A 19,634-nucleotide genomic window follows, 5' to 3' on the forward strand; every position below is an offset into this window, starting at 1 on the left:
ATGTCAGATTGAAGATGGCATGTTAGTGCATTTTACAAATCCTGCAAACCAAATAGGCTTGTAGTAATGTTCAAAACTGCATGTAGGCACTAACATGTCTTCTTCTTTTGCAGATCAGATTAGGCCCAGTGGTGGATAATGTGATACAATATAACAATCACGTAGAATGCCTAGATCTGCATCTCTCAAAAATTACTTTGAACTCCTACCAAGGGACCTTACCGGAGATTATATTCTCCAAGTTCTTTGTTCTCAGAGAAAGGGTGATGAATCAAATGAGGTTTGCCCTACATTTATTTTGCAAAAATGAATGGTTTGTTGATCAGCGCCGACGCGTGCGGCAGAATGGAATAGGCTCCAAAAATGCTGAATTTCTACTTCAGATGTTAGAGTAATTGGAAGTCATCGTGTCAACCCCATACATGACTTCTCAGTGGCTCACCCCTTTGCAAAAATTGTGAGGTTTCGAACCCAGACTTAGAAGTGGTAATATTAGTCTGAACCTCTCTGATATCCATGTTCAGCGGATCAACGCGAGCATTTGTGGCTGATGAGCTGAATTTCATTTCTAATATCAGTTTGAACCTTCTACTCTTTGAATTTGAGCCATATAACTCTGGAATTTGAACCTTGTAAAATTTCGAGCTTTTGTGGTACAATCGTTGAAATGGCATTGTATGAGACTCGTATATTGGTAGCACTATTTTAACCTTAATATGCAACGGTCTTAGATTTTTTTAACCATTCTCAAATATGTTTACCTTGTCGATCTCACAGCACACGATCTGTATAGCTAACTCGACTACAATCTTTGACATTATTACACACAGTTGGTTTCTTCCACTATGTGCCATGTAGAGCACAAAATTAATTATCACACTCGAGTGTCCATCATCACCCTTCTGTGTAACTTTGACCTCATCACCCATGGGTAAACTTATGACCGAAGTCATTCCACACACTTCATTTTTACAAAGCTTTCTGCCAATAAACGCCCATGATTTGTCCCTCTTCTAGCCAACGCGTGGCCAAACTAGCCGAGCGGGAAGCTTGCGCGGTAGCGCAGGAACAGGCTCACCAACGATACATTTGGCGCCTATTCGAGCCCACGCGTGCAGGGCGATGTTGTCAAGCATGCACTGGAATCCTCCGTTATGAACGCCGTGACAAGACATGGCGATTACAGGCCGGTCGGCCCCCATTTATTACAGCGGCCATTTAACCCTTGTGTCTCTTCAACCTTTCTATCGCGCCCCACCATTGCAAGAAGCACACCCACTACGAGAAGTTCTTAGAGGGTATCCTACGTGGCTCCAATGGCGCTCCGAGCGGTTGCCGACGACGAGTAGCAGTTCACCATGCGTGCCATGGTGGACACCCACAGAAGGTTCATGGACCTCTCGGTGGTGTACACCAATGACCCGGTCTGGGTGGAGCACTCATCCACATCATGGAGTTGTTGCTTGCCGAGGAGAAGTACAAGGTGGTCGGGTTCGACCTCAAGTACACCCGCTCTCGTGCCGGGTCTCGTCCCAAGGTCGTCGTCGCCCAGATGTGTGTGCGCCACCACGTCCTTGTCTACCACTACTTCCTGGACAGAAGGCCTTGCGAGTGTTCTGCCAGGTTTTTCAATAGCCCCCACTACATGTTCGCTACGGTGGACATCGCCAACGATGTAAAGGCGTTCAAGAATTCGGGCATCGCCAGCCAGAATCTTGTTGACACCCAGGGCCAATACAAGATCTGGGGAAGCAAGGATCTTGAAAAGGACTCACTGGTTCACCTCGTCGAGGCCATATTGACCCCTACCACAAAGACATGAAGGATTTGTGCAACAAGGACAAGCGTGCCTGGCATTCGGCCTGGATGGAGAAACTCGACAAAGCTCACATCATGTACGCGGCCAAGGAGGCGTACACGAGCTAAGACATGTACAGGCGGATCGTTGACATGAGGAAGTGCCTCCTTCCCCCAAAACGGCCAAGGATCCAACCGGAAGCAGAGCAATGGCACAATAACTAGATGATTAGATCCTCGATTCTCCTAGTTTAGTATGCATGTAATTGCTTACTTTGGTGTGTGTAAATGTTATGTGTGTAGTCACTTGTGTAATTGTATGCTTAATTTGGTTATGCAATGCTGTCTTTTTAAGTATATATGTTGATGCTTTGTAGACAGAGCGGAGATGTTGTGCGGACAAAGAAAATCACATCGCACACGGACTAAACAATGGAACCCGTCGGTGATGTTTTCATCAATCACTCACAATTGTATACCAGTAATTGTTTGCTCACAGCACACACGGGTTGTTAGCAGCAATCGTCTGTGTTGTTATATGTCTTCGCACACGCTTATGATTATAGACCTGTTTGCTGTGTATCACATACATCTTGTTATTGAACTATTTATGTTCTCTTGTCTCAACGCAAACAGTTCATCCAAGTGAACCGCATGTCGTATATCGCACACACCTTGATCTAGCTGATCGTTTCTTTTGTGTTGCCTAATCACAAACAGTTCATCCGAGTGAACTGTATGCTATACATCGCACACACCTTCATCTGGCTGCCTGTTTCTTTTGTTCCTCCTCATTGCAAACAGTTAATTGAACTGAACCGTATGCCCTGCACCGCACACGCAACTAAAATATGAACCGTGTTTGATGCATCCTCCATCACAAACAATTTGCACCTTTTTTGATGGTATTTTTACACCACCGTTTGCGATTATTACATCGCACACAGTTTCGTTGAAGGGTCTCTGATTGTAGTGTCGTGTTAGCAGCATCCTACAGTAGTGATGGATGCAAGTGCAAGGGCAAGCTTTCTCAAGAAGATGCATGAAGATACAAGGACAAACATCAAGCGTCAAGGACCGCTTCCCCAACGAGCACAAGTCAAAGCTACTACCACGAGCCGATGGACCATTCAAGGTGCTCACACGCTACAATGACAACGCCTAGAAGATAGACATCCCGCGCAACAAGTACAATGTAAGCAACATCTTCAATGTTAAGGACTTGGCCAAGTACCATGGTGATGAAGATCACGATCCGCATACGAATCTCTCCCAAGGGGGGAGATGATGTGGAGCATCGTTCCATCATCCCATGGACTCTACACCAACACATCAAGCACCACATGGACCCATGACAAGAGCTAGAGCACGCACAATGGAAACCAAGGTGAACTCCTTCCTACTTGACGTGCATATGGACACGAGTGGAACTTGGGTGCTACCTCACCAAAATGCACTATGTAGCATTAGGTATGAAGAGGAACACTCCCAAGCGGCTAAGGAGCATCACCAAGGAGTAGGAGAACGACCCCAAGGCCTTGAGGAAGAAGAAGGGAGCACAAAGGAGCAGGACCAAAGGTCCCAGGCGACCCCGTGTGCACGGGCCCCTGAGACCCCGTGCCCACGGATTACACGGGAAGCTACGGCTGTAGCACCCCGTGCGCACGGGTGCTACCTCTTGAGCACTGCGTTGGTTTTCCCCAAAGAGGAAGGGATGATGCAGCAAAGTAGCGTAAGTATTTCCCTCAGTTTTTTAGAACCAAGGTATCAATCCAGTAGGAGGCTACGCGCGAGTCCCTCGTACCTGCACAAAACAAATAAATCCTCGCAACCAACGCGATAAGGGGTTGTCAATCCCTACACGGCCACTTACGAGAGTGAGATCTGATAGATATGATAAGACAATATTTTTGGTATTTTTATAATAAAGATGCAAAGTAAAATAAAAGGCAAAGGAAATAACTAAGTATTGGAAGATTAATATGATGAAGATAGACTCGAGGGCCATAGGTTTCACCAGTGGCTCCTCTCAAGAGCATAGGTATTCTACGGTGGGTGAACGAATTACTGTTGAGCAATTGACAGAATGAAGCATAGTTATGAGAATATCTAGGTATGATCATGTATATAGGCATCACGTCCGAGACAAGTAGACCGACTCCTGCCTGCATCTACTACTATTACTCCACTCATCGATCGCTATCCAGCATGCATCTAGAGTATTAAGTTCATGAAAACAGAGTAACGCCTTAAGCAAGATGACATGATGTAGAGGGATAAACTCATGCAATATGATGAAAACCCCATCTTGTTATCCTCGATGGCAACAATACAATACGTGCCTTGCTGCCCCTACTGTCACTGGGAAAGGACACCACAAGATTGAACCCAAAGTTAAGCACTTCTCCCATTGCAATAAGGTCAATCTAGTAGACCAAACCAAACTGATAATTCGAAGAGACTTGCAAAGATAACCAATCATACATAAAAGAATTCAGAGAAGATTCAAATGTTGTTCATAGATAGACTTGATCATAAACCCACAGTTCATCGGTCTCAACAAACACACCGCAAAAATAAAATTACATCGAATAGATCTCCAAAAGAGAGGGGGAGAACATTGTATTGAGATCCAAAAAGAGAGAAGAAGCCATCTAGCTAATAACTATGGGCCCGTAGGTCTAAGGTAAACTACTCACACTTCATTGGAGGGGCTATGGTGATGATGTAGAAGCCCTCTGTGATCGATGCCTCCTCCGGCGGAGCTCCGGAACAGGCCCCAAGATGGGATCTCGTGGATACAGAAAGTTGCGGCGGTGGAATTAGGATTTTGGCTCCGTATCTGATCGTTTGGGGGTACGTAGGTATATATAGGAGGAAGGAGTATGTGAGTGGAGCAACAGGGGGCCCACAAGGGTGGAGGGCGCGCCCCCCTACCTCGTGGCCTCCTCCTTTGTTTCTTGACGTAGGGTCCAAGTCTCATGGATCATGTTCGGTGACAAAATCACGTTCCCAAAGGTTTCATTCCATTTGGACTCCGTTTGATATTCCTTTTCTTCGAAACCCTAAAATAGGCAAAAAAACAGCAATTCTGGGCTGGGCCTCCGGTTAGTAGGTTAGTCCCAAAAATAATATAAAAGTGGATAATAAAGCCCAATAATGTCCAAAACAGTAGATAATATAGCATGGAGCAATCAAAAATTATAGATACATTGGAGACGTATCAAGCATCCCCAAACTTAATTCCTACTCGTCCTCGAGTAGGTAAATGATAAAAATAGAATTTTTGATGCGGAGTGCTACTTGGCATAATTTTAATGTAATTCTTCTTAATTGTGGTATGAATATTCAGATCCGAAAGATTCAAGATAAAAGTTTAATATTGACATAAAAATAATAATACTTCAAGCATACTAACAAAGCAATCATGTCTTCTCAAAATAACATGGCCAAAGAAAGTTATCCCTACAAAATCATATAGTCTGGCTATGCTCTATCTTCATCACACAAAGTATTTAAATCATGCACAACCCCGATGACAAGCCAAGCATTTGTTTCATACTTTTGACATTCTCAAACTTTTTCAATCTTCACGCAATACATGAGCGTGAGCCATGGATATAGCACTATAAGTGGAATAGAATGGTGGTTGTTGAGAAGACAAAAAGGGAGAAGATAGACTCACATCAACTAGGCGTATCAACGGGCTATGGAGATGCCCATCCATAGATATCAATGTGAGTGAGTAGGGATTACCATGCAACAGATGCACTAGAGCTATAAGTATATGAAAGCTCAACAAAAAAACTAAGTGGGTGTGCATCCAACTTGCTTGCTCATGAAGACCTAGAGCATTTTGAGGAAGCCCATCATTGAAATATACAAGCCAAGTTCTATAATGAAAAATTCCCACTAGTATATGAAAGTGATAACATAAGAGACTCTCTATCATGAATATCATGGTGCTACTTTGAAGCACAAGTGTGGTAAAAGGATAGTAACATTGTCCCTTCTCTCTTTTTCTCTCATTTTTTTATTTGGGCCCTTTCTCTCTTTTTTATGGCCTCTTTTCTTTCTTTCTTTTTTTTAATTTTTTATTTTTCGTCCGGAGTCTCATCCCGACTTGTGGGGGAATCATAGTCTCCATCATCCTTTTCTCACTGGGACAATGCTCTAATAATGATGATCATCACACTTTTATTTCCTTACAACTCAACAATTACAACTCGATATTTAGAACAAAATATGACTCTATATGAATGCCTCCGGCGGTGTACCGGGATATGCAATGAATCAAGAGTGACATGTATGAAAGAATTATGAATGATGGCTTTGCCACAAATACGATGTCAACTACATGATCATGCTAAGCAATATGACAATGATGGAGTATGTCATAGTAAACGGAACGATGGAAAGTTGCATGGCAATATATCTCGAAATGACTATGAAGATGCCATCACTACTAGGAAAACCTTTATAGATAAACATTTAGTAGTAGCGTGGGTTATTTGACCCGCGCTTTGCTACTTAGTAGTAGCGCGGGCAAAAAACGCGCTGCTGGTATAGCATAGTAGTAGCGCGGACACAAAAACCCTGCGTTGCTACTAAATGATTTTCACCTTCCCTCCTCAACAGACAATAGTCATAGCGTGGGGTATAAAATCTGTAGATAAATAGTTGTAGCGCAGGGGGGACACGCCGCGCTATTGCTATGCCACCAACCGTCCACTCCCACGCCACCCACCCGGAGCCAGATCTAGATCGAGACCCCCTCCACCGGCGGCCTCCCGTCCCTCCTTCCTCAACCTCATCTCCTCTGTCAGAGCAACCGTTCCAATCTTTGAGATCTCAGCTCCCCCTCCCCCTCCTCCTCCACCCTCGTCTTGCCGCTGCTGATCCTCCTGCTGCTGCTGCTGCTCGTGCAGGAGAGAGGAGGCCATGACGCCATCACCATCGCCACCCTGGACATGGACGTAGACATGGGGGTGGAGGCGACGCAGATGGGCGCGGAACCGGCGGCGCACGGGCGGCTGCTGTGGGCGACCGGCGGCGGGCGGAGGTACATCAGCTACGACGCGCTACGGGGGACGTTGTGTTGTGCTCCCGGCCAGGGGTGCCCTACTACAACTGCCGCATCAGCACCACCGCCAACCCCTACACCCGCGGCTGCGAGTCCATCACCCACTGTCGCGAGGACGACCCTTCCTAGGTAACTACAGTAGTAACTGATTGCCAAAGCTGCTGGATCCAGAGGGCGGCCGCTGCTCGTTTCGTGTGTGTTTTGCTTGATGGGTCAGTATAGGATTGGTGCTCTTGGGTTTGTGTTTCACACAATTGTGTCGGTCTTTGGCCTATTGTAATTTACAAAGATGTTTGCTGTCTGCTGACGCATAGGTTCATTTTCTTGATGCCTGAAAATTCACTAATTTTGTCTGGCACGCATCATGCTGGAAATTCACTAGTTTCGTTTTGATGAACACAGTCAATAGTCTGGTCTCCTAATTCATGAGCAACCATTTTCAGGTTGTAAACAGAATCCAGAAATTACGGAAGACTACTCAGCTTGAACCTACAGACTTAATTGATGTTTACTACGAGTCTGTAGACAACAGCAGCAATACACTTGAAGAAATTTTGCAGTCACAGGTCTGTCGAATTGTTTCAGATAAAGTTTCCTGTTTCAGAGTCTGGAAGTTTTTTTTACGAAAGCTATTATTATTGTGTGCAGGATCAGTGTATTAGGGACGTGCTTGGTAATTCACTAGTTCCAAAGGCAGCGGCAACATCAGATATGGTGAGCTTGGATTTTCAACCTTTAAAACCTATATCAGTCATCATCAAATCAATTTAAATTGCACATCCTAGTAAACCACTTTAAATCGTTAATACGTTTTTTTGTTGAAGTATCTCAATAGTTTACTGTACACTGAAGGTATATACTTTCTTCTTTGGCAGACTCTGGTAATTGGCCTAATTAAATATTAAGTTTCACATCATAATAAACACCAAAGTTGGCCAGAGGTTGTATTGTTGGCCAACCTGAGAGCATAAGCAGCTGGGCAGTGTTTGTGCTGTGACGTTTTGATCCTATCATGTAGTCTCGCCGTCTCGGTGTTCGTGTATGTACTACCTATAACTCCTATATGTAACTAAGATTTGATTCCAACTCCCAAGATATTATTGCACGGGGGAACCTGGATTGTAGGGAGTGTTATATTAAAGAACCTGGATTATATGGTGCGTAATTGATCCAGACAGGGCTTGGTTGTGATCCCCCTAGTCTTTCCTGTATGTTTTTTGCTGGGTCAGTAACGACTGACGGATGAAAAATTTATCCCATGCTAGGAGTAGGAGGCACTACTGAACTTTGCAGCGATGCTGAAGCAACGGATGACACCAGAAACAAACTGTCACTAGTTTCCAGTTTGATGCTGAATTATGAATGAATGCCTAGACAAAGTTGGATTTCGTGTTGCTGACCGACTGCTGCTTGGGCCCTTCGCGTGGCGTCGTCTCTTCCTTTCACGAAGTTTGTTCTTTACGTATTCTGACTAGTGGTTTACTATCTCTCTACATAGTTTCTTAGATGGAAACCTCATAGAGTAGTTAGTGTACAGCCAGAGTCCAGTATGATATCTCAATCTTGAATAAAGCATTTGAATTTAAGCTAGTAGATATTGAGCTTTGTGATTGAAGTGTCTGTTGAATACATCTAATCTGAACAATTTCACATTTGCTTCTCTGATAAGTAAGGTTTGTTTTCATTTACAAGTAGAAGATAGTGATAGAGTTTGAAGGTATGTGCAAAGATCTTCTCCTCCGTCGCCGTCCGCGACAAAGCTGTTGGGTGCATCCGTCCATCATCTTTAGATCTGAGTGAAGAGGGCATCCGTCCATCTCAAAAGGTTTAATTTTTGTACCAGCTAATTAACTTGTCTTTTCATCAGTTCCTCGAGTAATTGGAAAGGGGATTATATTAGACTGCTAGCTGATTCTTGGTGAAAATTGATCTGCCTGTATGTATGTAGAGAGTCTTGTAGCAATTATTCTTAGAGTAAACCAGAGCAGTATTCGATGATATATTGTGAGTCACTGAAAATGTATACTGTTTTTTTCTTCAGGATATGGATGACCATCTGATGGTATGCAGGTTTCTTCCCAAACTTAACGATGAGATACTAGGTGAAAGAAATGCTCTCTACAAGGAAAGGTTGAGCAGCCTAGAGAATTTAGTACTGATCATGGTAAGGTTGACAAAGCCTGAAATCTCATTTTGATCCATGTTCAAAGATTACATAGTAGCATATATACTTGAAGTTGGCATGGAATATCAATAGACTTCTCATATTCCCTGTTTTCAAAAGCACTGGGAATCGATTTTCTGAAGTCCTTGGTTGTCTATTTCCCTATCCATGCAACAATAAATGTTGAATAGAATGTTAATTGTCAAATATTGCAAGCATATATAGCTCAAATACACAAGTATAAATTTCTTGTATGCACCAAAACGATAAGATAGCATGAACACGTATAGCTAGGGTATGCATTTAGTAGGTGTCTTTCCGTTTTGAGATTCATAATAGACTAAAAGAGACTGATAAATGAAGAAAATACCCTACTCACAAGAAAGCGAACTAACATGTTTTCACTTTCCGGACATGGGCGCAGAGGTGATCGACGCAGACTACCGCGACCCGGTGGGCGTCGTGCTCTTCAACAACTCGGAGGCGGATTTTGCTGTGAAGCCCGGCGACCGCGTCACACAGATGATTGTCTAGGTGATTGCGATGCCGAAGCTCGCCGAGGTGGAGGACCTTGACGTCACCGTCTGGAGGTCATCGAGGTGGAGGACCTCGACGCCATCGTCTCGAGGTTGCCGAGGTGGAGGATCTCGACGCCACCGTCTCGAGGTTGCCAAGGTGAAGGACCTCGACGCCTTGGTAGATACATCTAGAGAAGTGGTCATGTTAGGTTGGTGGTGGAACGCTAGGGAAGGTACCCACCTTTCGGTGACGGTTGTGTGCGTCTGATGTATAAATGGTATCTCGTGATTAGATGTTCAATGTTGTATCCATGAATGTTGCAAGTGCTAAGATGGTTCTGTGACATTTTATTTTGCCTTGGATGTGTCTTGTTTTCCATCCATGAATATTGCATGTAATTTTTTTAAAAAAAATTCTAATTACTTAGCAATAGCGTGGGGGAAGAATGGCATGCTACTAGTACTTAGAATAGTAGCAGCGTGGGGGAAGAATGGCACGCTACCAGTACTTAGAAGAGTAGTAGCATGGGGGAAGAATGACACGCTACTAGTAGTTAGGAGTAGTAGTAGTTAGGAGTAGCTGTAGCGTGGGGTAAAAAACGCGCTATTGCTAAAATTTAGCTGTAGCGTCATAGCAGTAGCGTGGGCACCAGCGCTACTGATAGCTAACAAACCCACGCTACTAGTAGCCCTTTTCCTAATAGTGCATAATAAATAGGTACGGTGGCTGTTTTGAGGAAGGTATATGGTGGGTGTATGATACCGGCGAAAGGTGCGCGGTATTAGAGAGGCTAGCAATGGTGGAAGGGTGAGAGTGCGTATGATTCATGGACTCAACATTAGTCATAAAAAACTCATATACTTATTGCAAAAATCTACAAGTTATCGAAGCAAAGTATTACGCGCATGCTCCTAGGGGGATAGATTGGTAGGAAAAGACCATCGCTCGTCCCCGACCGCCACTCATAAGGAAGACAATCAATAAATAAATCATGCTCCGACTTCATCACATAATGGTTCACCATATGTGCATGCCACGGGAATCACAAACTTTAAAACAAGTATTTCTTAAATTCACAACTACTCAACTAGCATGACTCTAATATCACCATCTCCATATCTCAAAACAATTATCAAGCATCAAACTTCTCATAGCATTCAACACACTCATAAGAAAGTTTTTACTATTCTTGAATACCAAGCATATTAGGATAATTTAAGCAAATTACCATGCTATTTAAGACTCTCAAAATAATCTAAGTGAAGCATGAGATATCAATAATTTCTATAAAACAAATCCACCACCGTGCTCTAAAAGATATAAGTGAAATACTAGAGCAAAACTATATAACTCAAAAAGATATAAGTGAAGCACATAGAGTATTCTAACAAATTCCAAATCATGTATGCCTCTCTCAAAAGGTGTATACAGCAAGGATGATTGTGGTAAACTAAAAAGCAAAGACTCAAATCATACAAGACGCTCCAAGCAAAACACATATCATGTGGTGAATAAAAATATAGCTCCAAGTAAAGTTACCAATAGAAGTAGACGAAAAGAGGGGATGCCTTCCGGGGCATCCCCAAGCTTTGGCTTTTAGGTGTCCTTAGATTATCTTGGGGGTGCCTTGGGCATCCCCAAGCTTAGGCTCTTGCCACTCCTTGTTTCATAATCCATCAAATCTTTACCCAAAACTTGAAAACTTCACAACACAAAACTTAAAGTAGAAAATCTCGTGAGCTCCGTTAGCGAAAGAAAACAAAAGACCACTTCAAGGTACTGTAATGAGCTCATTCTTTATTAATATTGGTGTTAAACCTACTGTATTCCAACTTCTCTATGGTTTATAAACTATTTTACTAGCCATAGATTCATCAAAATAAGCAAACAACACACGAAAAACAGAATCTGTCAAGAACAGAACAGTCTGTAGTAATCTGTAGATAGCGCAAGATCTGGAACCACAAAAATTCTAAAATAAATTTATGGACGTGATGAATTTATCTATTAATCATCTTCAAAAAGAATTAACTAAATATCGCTTTCCAAATAAAAATGGCAGCAGTTCTCGTGAGCGCTAAAGTTTCTGTTTTTTACAGCAAGATATCAAGACTTTCCCCAAGTCTTCCCAACGGTTCTACTTGTCACAAACACTAATTAAACACAAAAAACACAACCTAAACAGAGGCTAGATAAATTATTTATTACTAAACAGGAGAAAAAATCAAGGAATAAAAATAAAATTGGGTTGCCTCCCAACAAGCGCTATCGTTTAACGCCCCTAGCTAGGCATAAGAAGCAAGGATAGATCTAGGTATTGTAATCTTTGGTAGGCAATCCATAAGTGGCTCTCGTAATAGATTCATAAGGTAATTTAATTTTCTTTCTAGGAAAGTGTTTCATGCCTTTCCTTAACGGAGATTGGAATCTAATATTTCCTTCCTTCATATCAATAATTGCACCAATCATTCTAAGGAAAGGTCTACCAAGAATAATAGGACATGAAGGATTGCAATCTATGTCAAGAACAATAAAATCTATGGGAAAATAATTCCTATTTGCAACAATAAGAACATTATTAATTCTTCCCATAGGTTTCTTAATAGTGGAATCCGCAAGGTGCAAGTTTAGAGAGCAATCATCAAAATCACGAAAACCTAGCAAATCACACAAAGTCTTTGAAATCGTGGAAACACTAGCACCCAAATCACACAAAGCATAGCATTCATGATCTTTAATTTTAATTTTAATAGTAGGTTCCCACTCATCATAAAGTTTTCTAGGAATAGAAACTTCCAATTCAAGTTTTTTTCATAAGATTGCATCAAGGCATCAACGATATGTTTAGTGAACGCTTTATTTTGGCTATAAGCGTGAGGAGAATTTAGCACGGATTGCAAAGAGGAAATACAATCAATCAAAGAGCAATTTTCATAATTAAATTCCTTGAAATCCAAAATAGTGGGCTTAGCAACATCTAGGGTTTTAATTTCTTCAATCCCACTTTCATCAATTTTAGCATCAAGATCTAAAATCCAGATTTTTGGAACGCCTTCTAGGTAAAGGTGGATCATATTCAGTCCCATCATTATTAAGATTCATATTGCAAAACAAAGATTTAATAGGGGACACATCAATAACTTTTAGATATTCATCTTTATTTTCATAGGAACTAGAAGAACACGCTCTTATAAAGGCATCTTTCTTAGCACGCATCCTAGCGGTTCTTTCTTTGCACTCATCAATGGAAATTCTCATGGCTTTGAGAGACTCATTGATATCATGCTTAGGTGTAATAGATCTAAGTTTCAAAGAATCAACATCAAGAGAAATTCTATCAACGTTGTTGGTGTCAAAACCGGCGGATCTCGGGTAGGGGGTCCCGAACTGTGCGTCTAGGCCGGATGGTAACAGGAGGCAGGGGACATGATGTTTTACCCAGGTTCGGGCCCTCTTGATGGAGGTAAAACCCTACGTCCTGCTTGATTAATATTGATGATACGGGTAGTACAAGAGTAGATCTACCACGAGATCAGAGAGGCTAAATCCTAGAAGCTAGCCCATGGCATGATTGTTGTTCGTCCTACGGACTAAACCTCTCCGGTTTATATAGACACCGGAGAGGGCTAGGGTTACACAGAGTCGGTTACAATGGTAGGATATCTACATATCCGTATCGCCAAGTTTGCCTTCCACGCCAAGGAAAGTCCCTTCCAGACACAGGACGAAGTCTTCAATCTTGTATCTTCATAGTCCAGGAGTCCGGCCGAAGGTATAGTCTGGCTATCCGGACACCCCCTAATCCAGGACTCCCTCAGTAGCCCCCGAACTAGGCTTCAATGACGACGAGTCCGGCGCCCAAATTGTCTTCAGCATTGCAAGGCAGGTTCTTCTCCAAATTCCGTGTACCTGTTGAACAGTGTCTGGTTTCTTGTAAATGTAGTGCTCCTTGGCTTCTACGCCCAATAATGGCCGTTTACCACATGTCAAACGAATACGAAAAGTCAAGGTGTTTTTTATATTTACACCCCTAGCCACGTGAATGAGCCGCCTATTTAAGGGGACGAGGATTTAGATCCAAACCACACCTTCTCCCTTCCGCGAGTATTCATCAGAGCGTATCCGACAGAGGTCCATTCCATCATGGCCAGCCGCCGCAGCTCCTCATCCTGCCCTTCCAGCCCTCTGCCTGGAGATTGGAAGAGGTGCTCCATCCCGCACAGCGAGCTAGTGACGCTCCAGACCAAGGGATTTCTCCCCCTGGCCTATATGGTCCCGGTTCGAGCCGGACTTGCCACCTATAATGGCGGAGAGCAAGCGGAGAGCGCACCCAATCCCTCCAAAGGAGAGTGGGTATGCCTTGCCCCTTACTTAATAAGAGGGCTCGGATTTCCAATTCATCCGTTTCTCCGGGGGCTTCTGGAGTTCTATGGCCTCCAGCTGCACAACCTCACGCCTGCCTCCATATTGCATATCGCGGGCTTCATAGCCCTTTGCGAGCTGTTCTTGGGCTGCGAGGCTCATTTCGTGCTGTGGAAAAGGCTATTCTTCCTTGTGGCCCGCTCTAAGGAGGGGTCAATATATCAAGTGGGCGGAGCCGAGGTGTGGCGCATCGCCGGGACCGGATATCTATCCGGAACCCCAAAAAAGGCGTCCGAAGACTGGCCTTCGAAATGGTTTTATATAGAGGACGTCCCGCTGCCGGATCCTGTCCGGATCGGCCTCCCTGAGTTCGACAGTGCTCCCCCGAAGAAGCGCCTAAGCTGGCGTCCACGGAGCCCTCAGAGGGAAAGTGACAGGGACGTTATTTACCTTATGGGCCGGATAAGATTGTTAGCTCATTCCGGACTGACCATGATCGGGGTCATGGCCGCATGCATCATGCGAGGGGTGCGGCCGCTTCAGTATAGAGGCCGCCCCATGTGGGACTTCAACGGGGAGGACGATGCCACCCGCTACGGCCGTAAGGGGCCGGATTCGGCTGCCGCTCTAATAAAGACCTTGTCCGCTTTGTACAAGGGAGAAGAGGAGGAATTTCTCCACGTTAACCCACGGGGTGGATTTTCTATGTACAATCCCCCAAGTTGGGTAAGTGGACACTTTTACTTGCCCATCCGTTTTATATTCCCATTGTTAAATTTTCAGTCTAACGACTTCAACACAGGAACTGCGACAGGCTGTTAAAGAAATAAACAGCCCTCCTCCACAACCCGAGGATCCGGGACGGTCCCTCGACCCGGCCTCTCAAGAGGATCCGGACTTATCTGTGGAGCTGATTGATGGAGTGTTTCATCAATTGAGCAAGGACAACGCCTTGGTGGCCATTACAGCCGATTATCCAGGGCTACTCCCAGCCTCACAGGTAACTGAGACCGGAGTCCCGGCACTTTGAAAAGGGTTCTGTCCTCGCGTGTTTTCGATTGCTGTATGACAACTGTGTTTTGCAGGGGAGGTCCTTGAGACGGGAGGCCGAGCCTGCGGTGACTAGCCAACGAGGGGCGGCAAGGCCCCGCAAGCTGAAAAGAAGTGCAGTCCGGACTGAGGCACCGGCGCAAAGGTACAGTGCGCCACCTTATTCCCAGGTGTTATTCCTTCGAGGCATATTAACGCTCGTGCTCTCTTCAGGACGAAGAGACCTCGCCGGACTATATCCGGAGAGGCTGCCAATCACGCCTCCACTAGCCAGGCTCCAAAGCCTGGTCCGGAAGCGGAGGCGAACACGAGGCGTGCATCGGACGCTCCTCTGACGGAGGATGCGGACATGCTGTCTGCCACCAATTCCGAGGTGGAGAGTGCCATGAACCACAGGCGTCGCCGGACAGTTCTTCGCGACGCTTGTTTCTCCCAAGAGGCACTGGATGCCTTCAATTCGGGAGACGCGTACCTCCGTGCCGCTCAAAATGGTCTAGCCAGAGCCACGGAGCAGTATGTGAAAGACATACGAGTAAGAAAATTTTGGTAATTATATATATACTAGTAGCCCCCGAGACTTGAAAAGTTAGAATAACTATTTTAAGGATCATTTGTTATGCAGGTTCTTACAGAAAAGAATACCCTACTGTCCCAGGAGCTGGAAGAGTGCAAAGCCCAACTTGAGGCCGCACTAGCCGCGGCAGGGGAGCCCAAGGAGACCCCCTCTGGTAATATACGCTTCGAAAGATAAGTATTTTGCGAAGTGTGACGTGGGTGCAAATCTGACAAATGAAATTGCAGATGGCGCCGGATTAAATCCGGAAGTGCAACAACTCCGACGCCAGCTAAAGGCTGGTGAGAGCGTGCTGGCAAAGGTGAGGCGGGAGAAGAACGATCTCCAAGATGCCAACACCAAGCTAGGCGTTGAACTGAAGGACGTTTGTGCCCAGCTGTTGGACTCCGTGAAGGAGAATCAGCGGCTTCGATGCGGCATATATAGTAAGTGCTTAAACGAAATTTGAAAAAAAAAGTTCGATGAGGAAGTCGACTAACAGAGTAATGTCTGTAGCTATGCTGACAGGTCGTCCTGCAGAGGAAATGCCCGGTTCTATAGGTGACCTTCTTCCCGAGCTCTCACAACTGCACGAGCGAGTTCGACAGGTGATGCAAGGCGTTGCCCAGGCCTTGTGGCCATCCGTCTCCATGCCCGAAGGCCTTGGAGAGCTTGTAGAGAAGCTGAAGGGAGCGCGGCGGCGCTTCCGATTGTGGAAGATGTCGGCCTGCCGTCAAGGCGCCAGGGAGGCCTGGGCCATGATGAAGACGCGGTACACGAAGGCTGACCCAAACCACATGGCCGAGGTCGGACCCGTAGGGCCCGATGGGAAGGAGATCCCTATGAGCTTAGTATACGGCCAAGTAGAGTTGGCCGCAAAGTATTCCCAACATGACTGTAAACTATACAGCCTGTTAGATGGTATTGAAGAGGAATACAATCAGTCAGATTGACTATGTAATTTTAATTGACATGTGTAATGCCTTCTAGCCGGATAGTAGATCGTTTGTCATGGCCGACCTTTTCACTTCAACCTCAGGACCTGACGGTCCAGAGTGTGTCCGAATACCCTCGCGGTTATATAAGAACCGGGGTATGCATGGAGACCAAGCGTAGGGGTCATTAGTGCTTGAACAGACAAGTGCCCAACTAGTTATGTTATATTACATGGTTAGTAAGAAACATCTTCCAGGGAGAATAGTTCCGTTAGGGATTCCTTTCCCTGGGAGGCATGCCCTAAAGTGCATGTCCATTCTGTGAAAAGAGACGCAGGAAAAACATCTGGGGGTAACCGACAGTAACAATCGCAGAGGTGCTCCCTTTACCATCCAGCCAAACAATCGGGAACGTAGGGGTAAGCACAGGAGCCAGGCAACCCATCTTGGCCAAAACTTAAGTCATATCGATGCATATAATGGCGAATAAAAGGTACATGCGGAAGTATGACACATGTGTTGGGCATGAAGCCCGTATAAATAAGCTTCTGTTCAAAGAAGCCCCAGGTTTAATGAGCGCGAATAGCGCGTCACTTTATGAGCCTTTAAAGGCTATAAGAGAGAGAGAGAGAGAGAGAGAGAGAGGAGAAGGAGAGAAATGTAAGACAGAAAGTATATAAAAAATGGACAGAGGAAGGAGACGAACACAGAGTCCGGCGCTGGGCATAGAATCTTCGTAGACGGGCTGCGTTCCATGGGTTCGGCTCGAGTCGGTTATCCGATGCATCTCACAGGCGGTACGCTCCACCAGTTAGGACTTGGTCGATTATGAAGGGACCTTCACACTTGGGCTTGAGTTTGTCTTTTTTCTTGTCCGGCAGGCGTAGAACTAATTCGCCAATGTTGTAATTTTTGGCCCGTACTTCTCTGCTTTGGTATCTTCGAGCCTGCTGTTGATAGAATGCGGAACGGGCTTTTGCCACGTCACGCTCTTCCTCCAAGGCGTCCAAACTGTCATGCCGATCGAGCTCGGCTTCTCTTTCTTCGTACATGCGCACTCGAGGTGAGTCATGAATTATGTTGAGGGCAAAACTGCCTCTGCGCCGTACACCATGAAGAATGGTGTGTATCCGGTGGTGCGATTCGGCGTGGTCCGCAGCCCCCAGACTACGGAGTCGAGCTCCTCTACCCAGTGCGTATTAGATTCCTTAAGGGACCGCAGTAATCTGGATTTGATGCCGCTCATGATAAGACCATTTGCATGTTCGACCTGGCCGTTGGTTTGTGGGTGATAGACGGAAGCATAATCGAGCTTGATGCCCATGTTTTTGCACCATAGTTTTATCTCATCGGTCGTGAAGTTCGCGCCGTTATCAGTGATGATGTTGTGGGGGACATCGTAACGGTGTACAACCCCGGATATAAAGTCTATCACCGGTCCAGATTCGGCCGTCTTAACAGGCTTGGCTTCTATCCATTTGGTGAACTTATCCACCATGACCAGTAAGTATTTTTTCTTGTGGGTTCCGCCTTTAAGGGGTCCAACCATGTCAAGCCCCCAGACCGCGAAGGGCCAAGTGATGGGGATAGTTTGGAGGGCGGTGGGTGGCATATGGCTTCGGTTTGCAAAAAGCTGGCAACCGACGCATCATTGGACTAAGTCCTGGGCGTCTGCCCGGGCCGTCGGCCAATAAAAGCCTGTACGGAAGGCCTTGCTTATAAGGGACCAAGCTGCAGCGTGATGTCCGGCGAGTCCGCATGAATTTCCGCCAGGAGGTTCCGCCCTTCCTCTTCGGAGATGCACCTTTGAAGGACTCCGGTAGTGCTTTTCTTATAAAGCTCTCCCTCATGGACTTTATAGGCTTTAGATCGCCGCACTATGCAGCATGCCTCATTTTGGTCCTCAGGGAGTTCCTGCCTGGTAAGGTAGGCGAGGAATGGTTCTGTCCACGGGGCGATGACAGCCATTATTACGTGGGCTGAAGGTGTTATTTCATTGGCAGAGCCTCCAATTATGTCAGAGTGTTCGGTGTTGGGCAGTGCGGTTGGGTCCGGGCTGTTATTGCCAGGTTCCCCTTCCCATACTACGGACGGCTTGAACAGCCTTTCCAAGAAAATGTTGGGGGACTACATCGCGTTTTGCGCCGATGCATGCCAGGACATCTGCCGCCTGATTATTTTCCCGGGCTATATGGTGAAATTCGAGCCCTTCGAACCGAGCTGACATTTTTAGGACGGCGTTGCGATAAGCTGCCATTTTTGGATCCTTGGCATCAAAGTCTTCATTTATTTGGGATATTGCGAGGTTCGAGTCCCCGCGCACCTCTAGGCGTTGAATGCCCATGGATACTGCCATCCGGAGACCATGTAAAAGGGCCTCATATTCGGCTGCGTTGTTGGAGTCTGTGTACATTATCTGGAGTACCTATTGAACTGTGTCTCCTGTGGGGGATGTCAAAACGACGCCAACCCCTAGACCGGCCGACATTTTGGAGCCGTCGAAGTGCATGACCTAGTTTGAATATGTGCCGTACTTTTTAGGGAGTTCGGCCTCCGTCCATTCTGCGACGAAGTCGGCCAAAACTTGCGACTTGATAGCTCGCCGTGGCTTGTAAGTTATGTAAAACAGGAGGAGCTCAATGGCCCATTTTGCAATTCGGCCCGTCGCGTCGCGGTTGTTTATAATATCGTTAAGTGGCACTTCCGAGGCTACTGTTATTGAACACTCTTGAAAGTAGTGTCGTAGCTTCCGGGATGCCATAAATACCGCGTACGCAATCTTTTGATAATGCGGGTACCGTGACTTGCATGGAGTAAGGACAGTGGACACGTAATAGACCGGCTTTTGAAGGGGGAATTTGTGTCCGTCCGTTTCTCGTTCGACGATGAGCACTGCGCTTACGACCTGATGGGTTGCTGCAATGTATAATAGTATTGGTTCGCCAATGTTTGGCGCGGCCAGGACTGGGTTTGTTGCCAAGATGGCTTTTATTTCGTCGAGACCGGTCGTGGCTGCATCCGTCCAATCGAAGTGTTCGGTGCACCGAAGGAGGCGGTAAAGGGGTAGGGCCTTTTCTCCTAGGCGGGAGATAAAGCGGCTTAGAGCCACCACGCATCCGGTTAATTTTTCTATCTGTTTGAGGTCCTTCGGGATATCCAATTGTGACAGAG

General features: G+C 45.6%; 1 long non-coding RNA gene across 4 annotated transcripts; it reads left to right on the top strand.

Moving 5' to 3' along the window:
• The first annotated feature begins 6,494 nt into the window (after nt 1–6,494).
• On the top strand, nt 6,495–9,920 carry LOC123044108 (uncharacterized). Of its 4 annotated transcripts, XR_006419833.1 has the most exons (7): nt 6,498–7,009; nt 7,324–7,446; nt 7,529–7,594; nt 8,146–8,329; nt 8,576–8,705; nt 8,922–9,044; nt 9,469–9,920. It is a non-coding gene; the product is annotated as an uncharacterized lncRNA (long non-coding RNA). The 4 variants fall into 4 exon arrangements; XR_006419832.1 differs by having other exon boundaries at nt 6,495–7,009; nt 7,756–8,705; XR_006419829.1 differs by having other exon boundaries at nt 8,146–8,705.
• Nucleotides 9,921–19,634: the final 9,714 nt, after the last annotated feature.

Source organism: Triticum aestivum, chromosome 1A, assembly GCF_018294505.1.
Source record: "Triticum aestivum cultivar Chinese Spring chromosome 1A, IWGSC CS RefSeq v2.1, whole genome shotgun sequence".
Classification (NCBI taxonomy): domain Eukaryota; kingdom Viridiplantae; phylum Streptophyta; class Magnoliopsida; order Poales; family Poaceae; genus Triticum; species Triticum aestivum.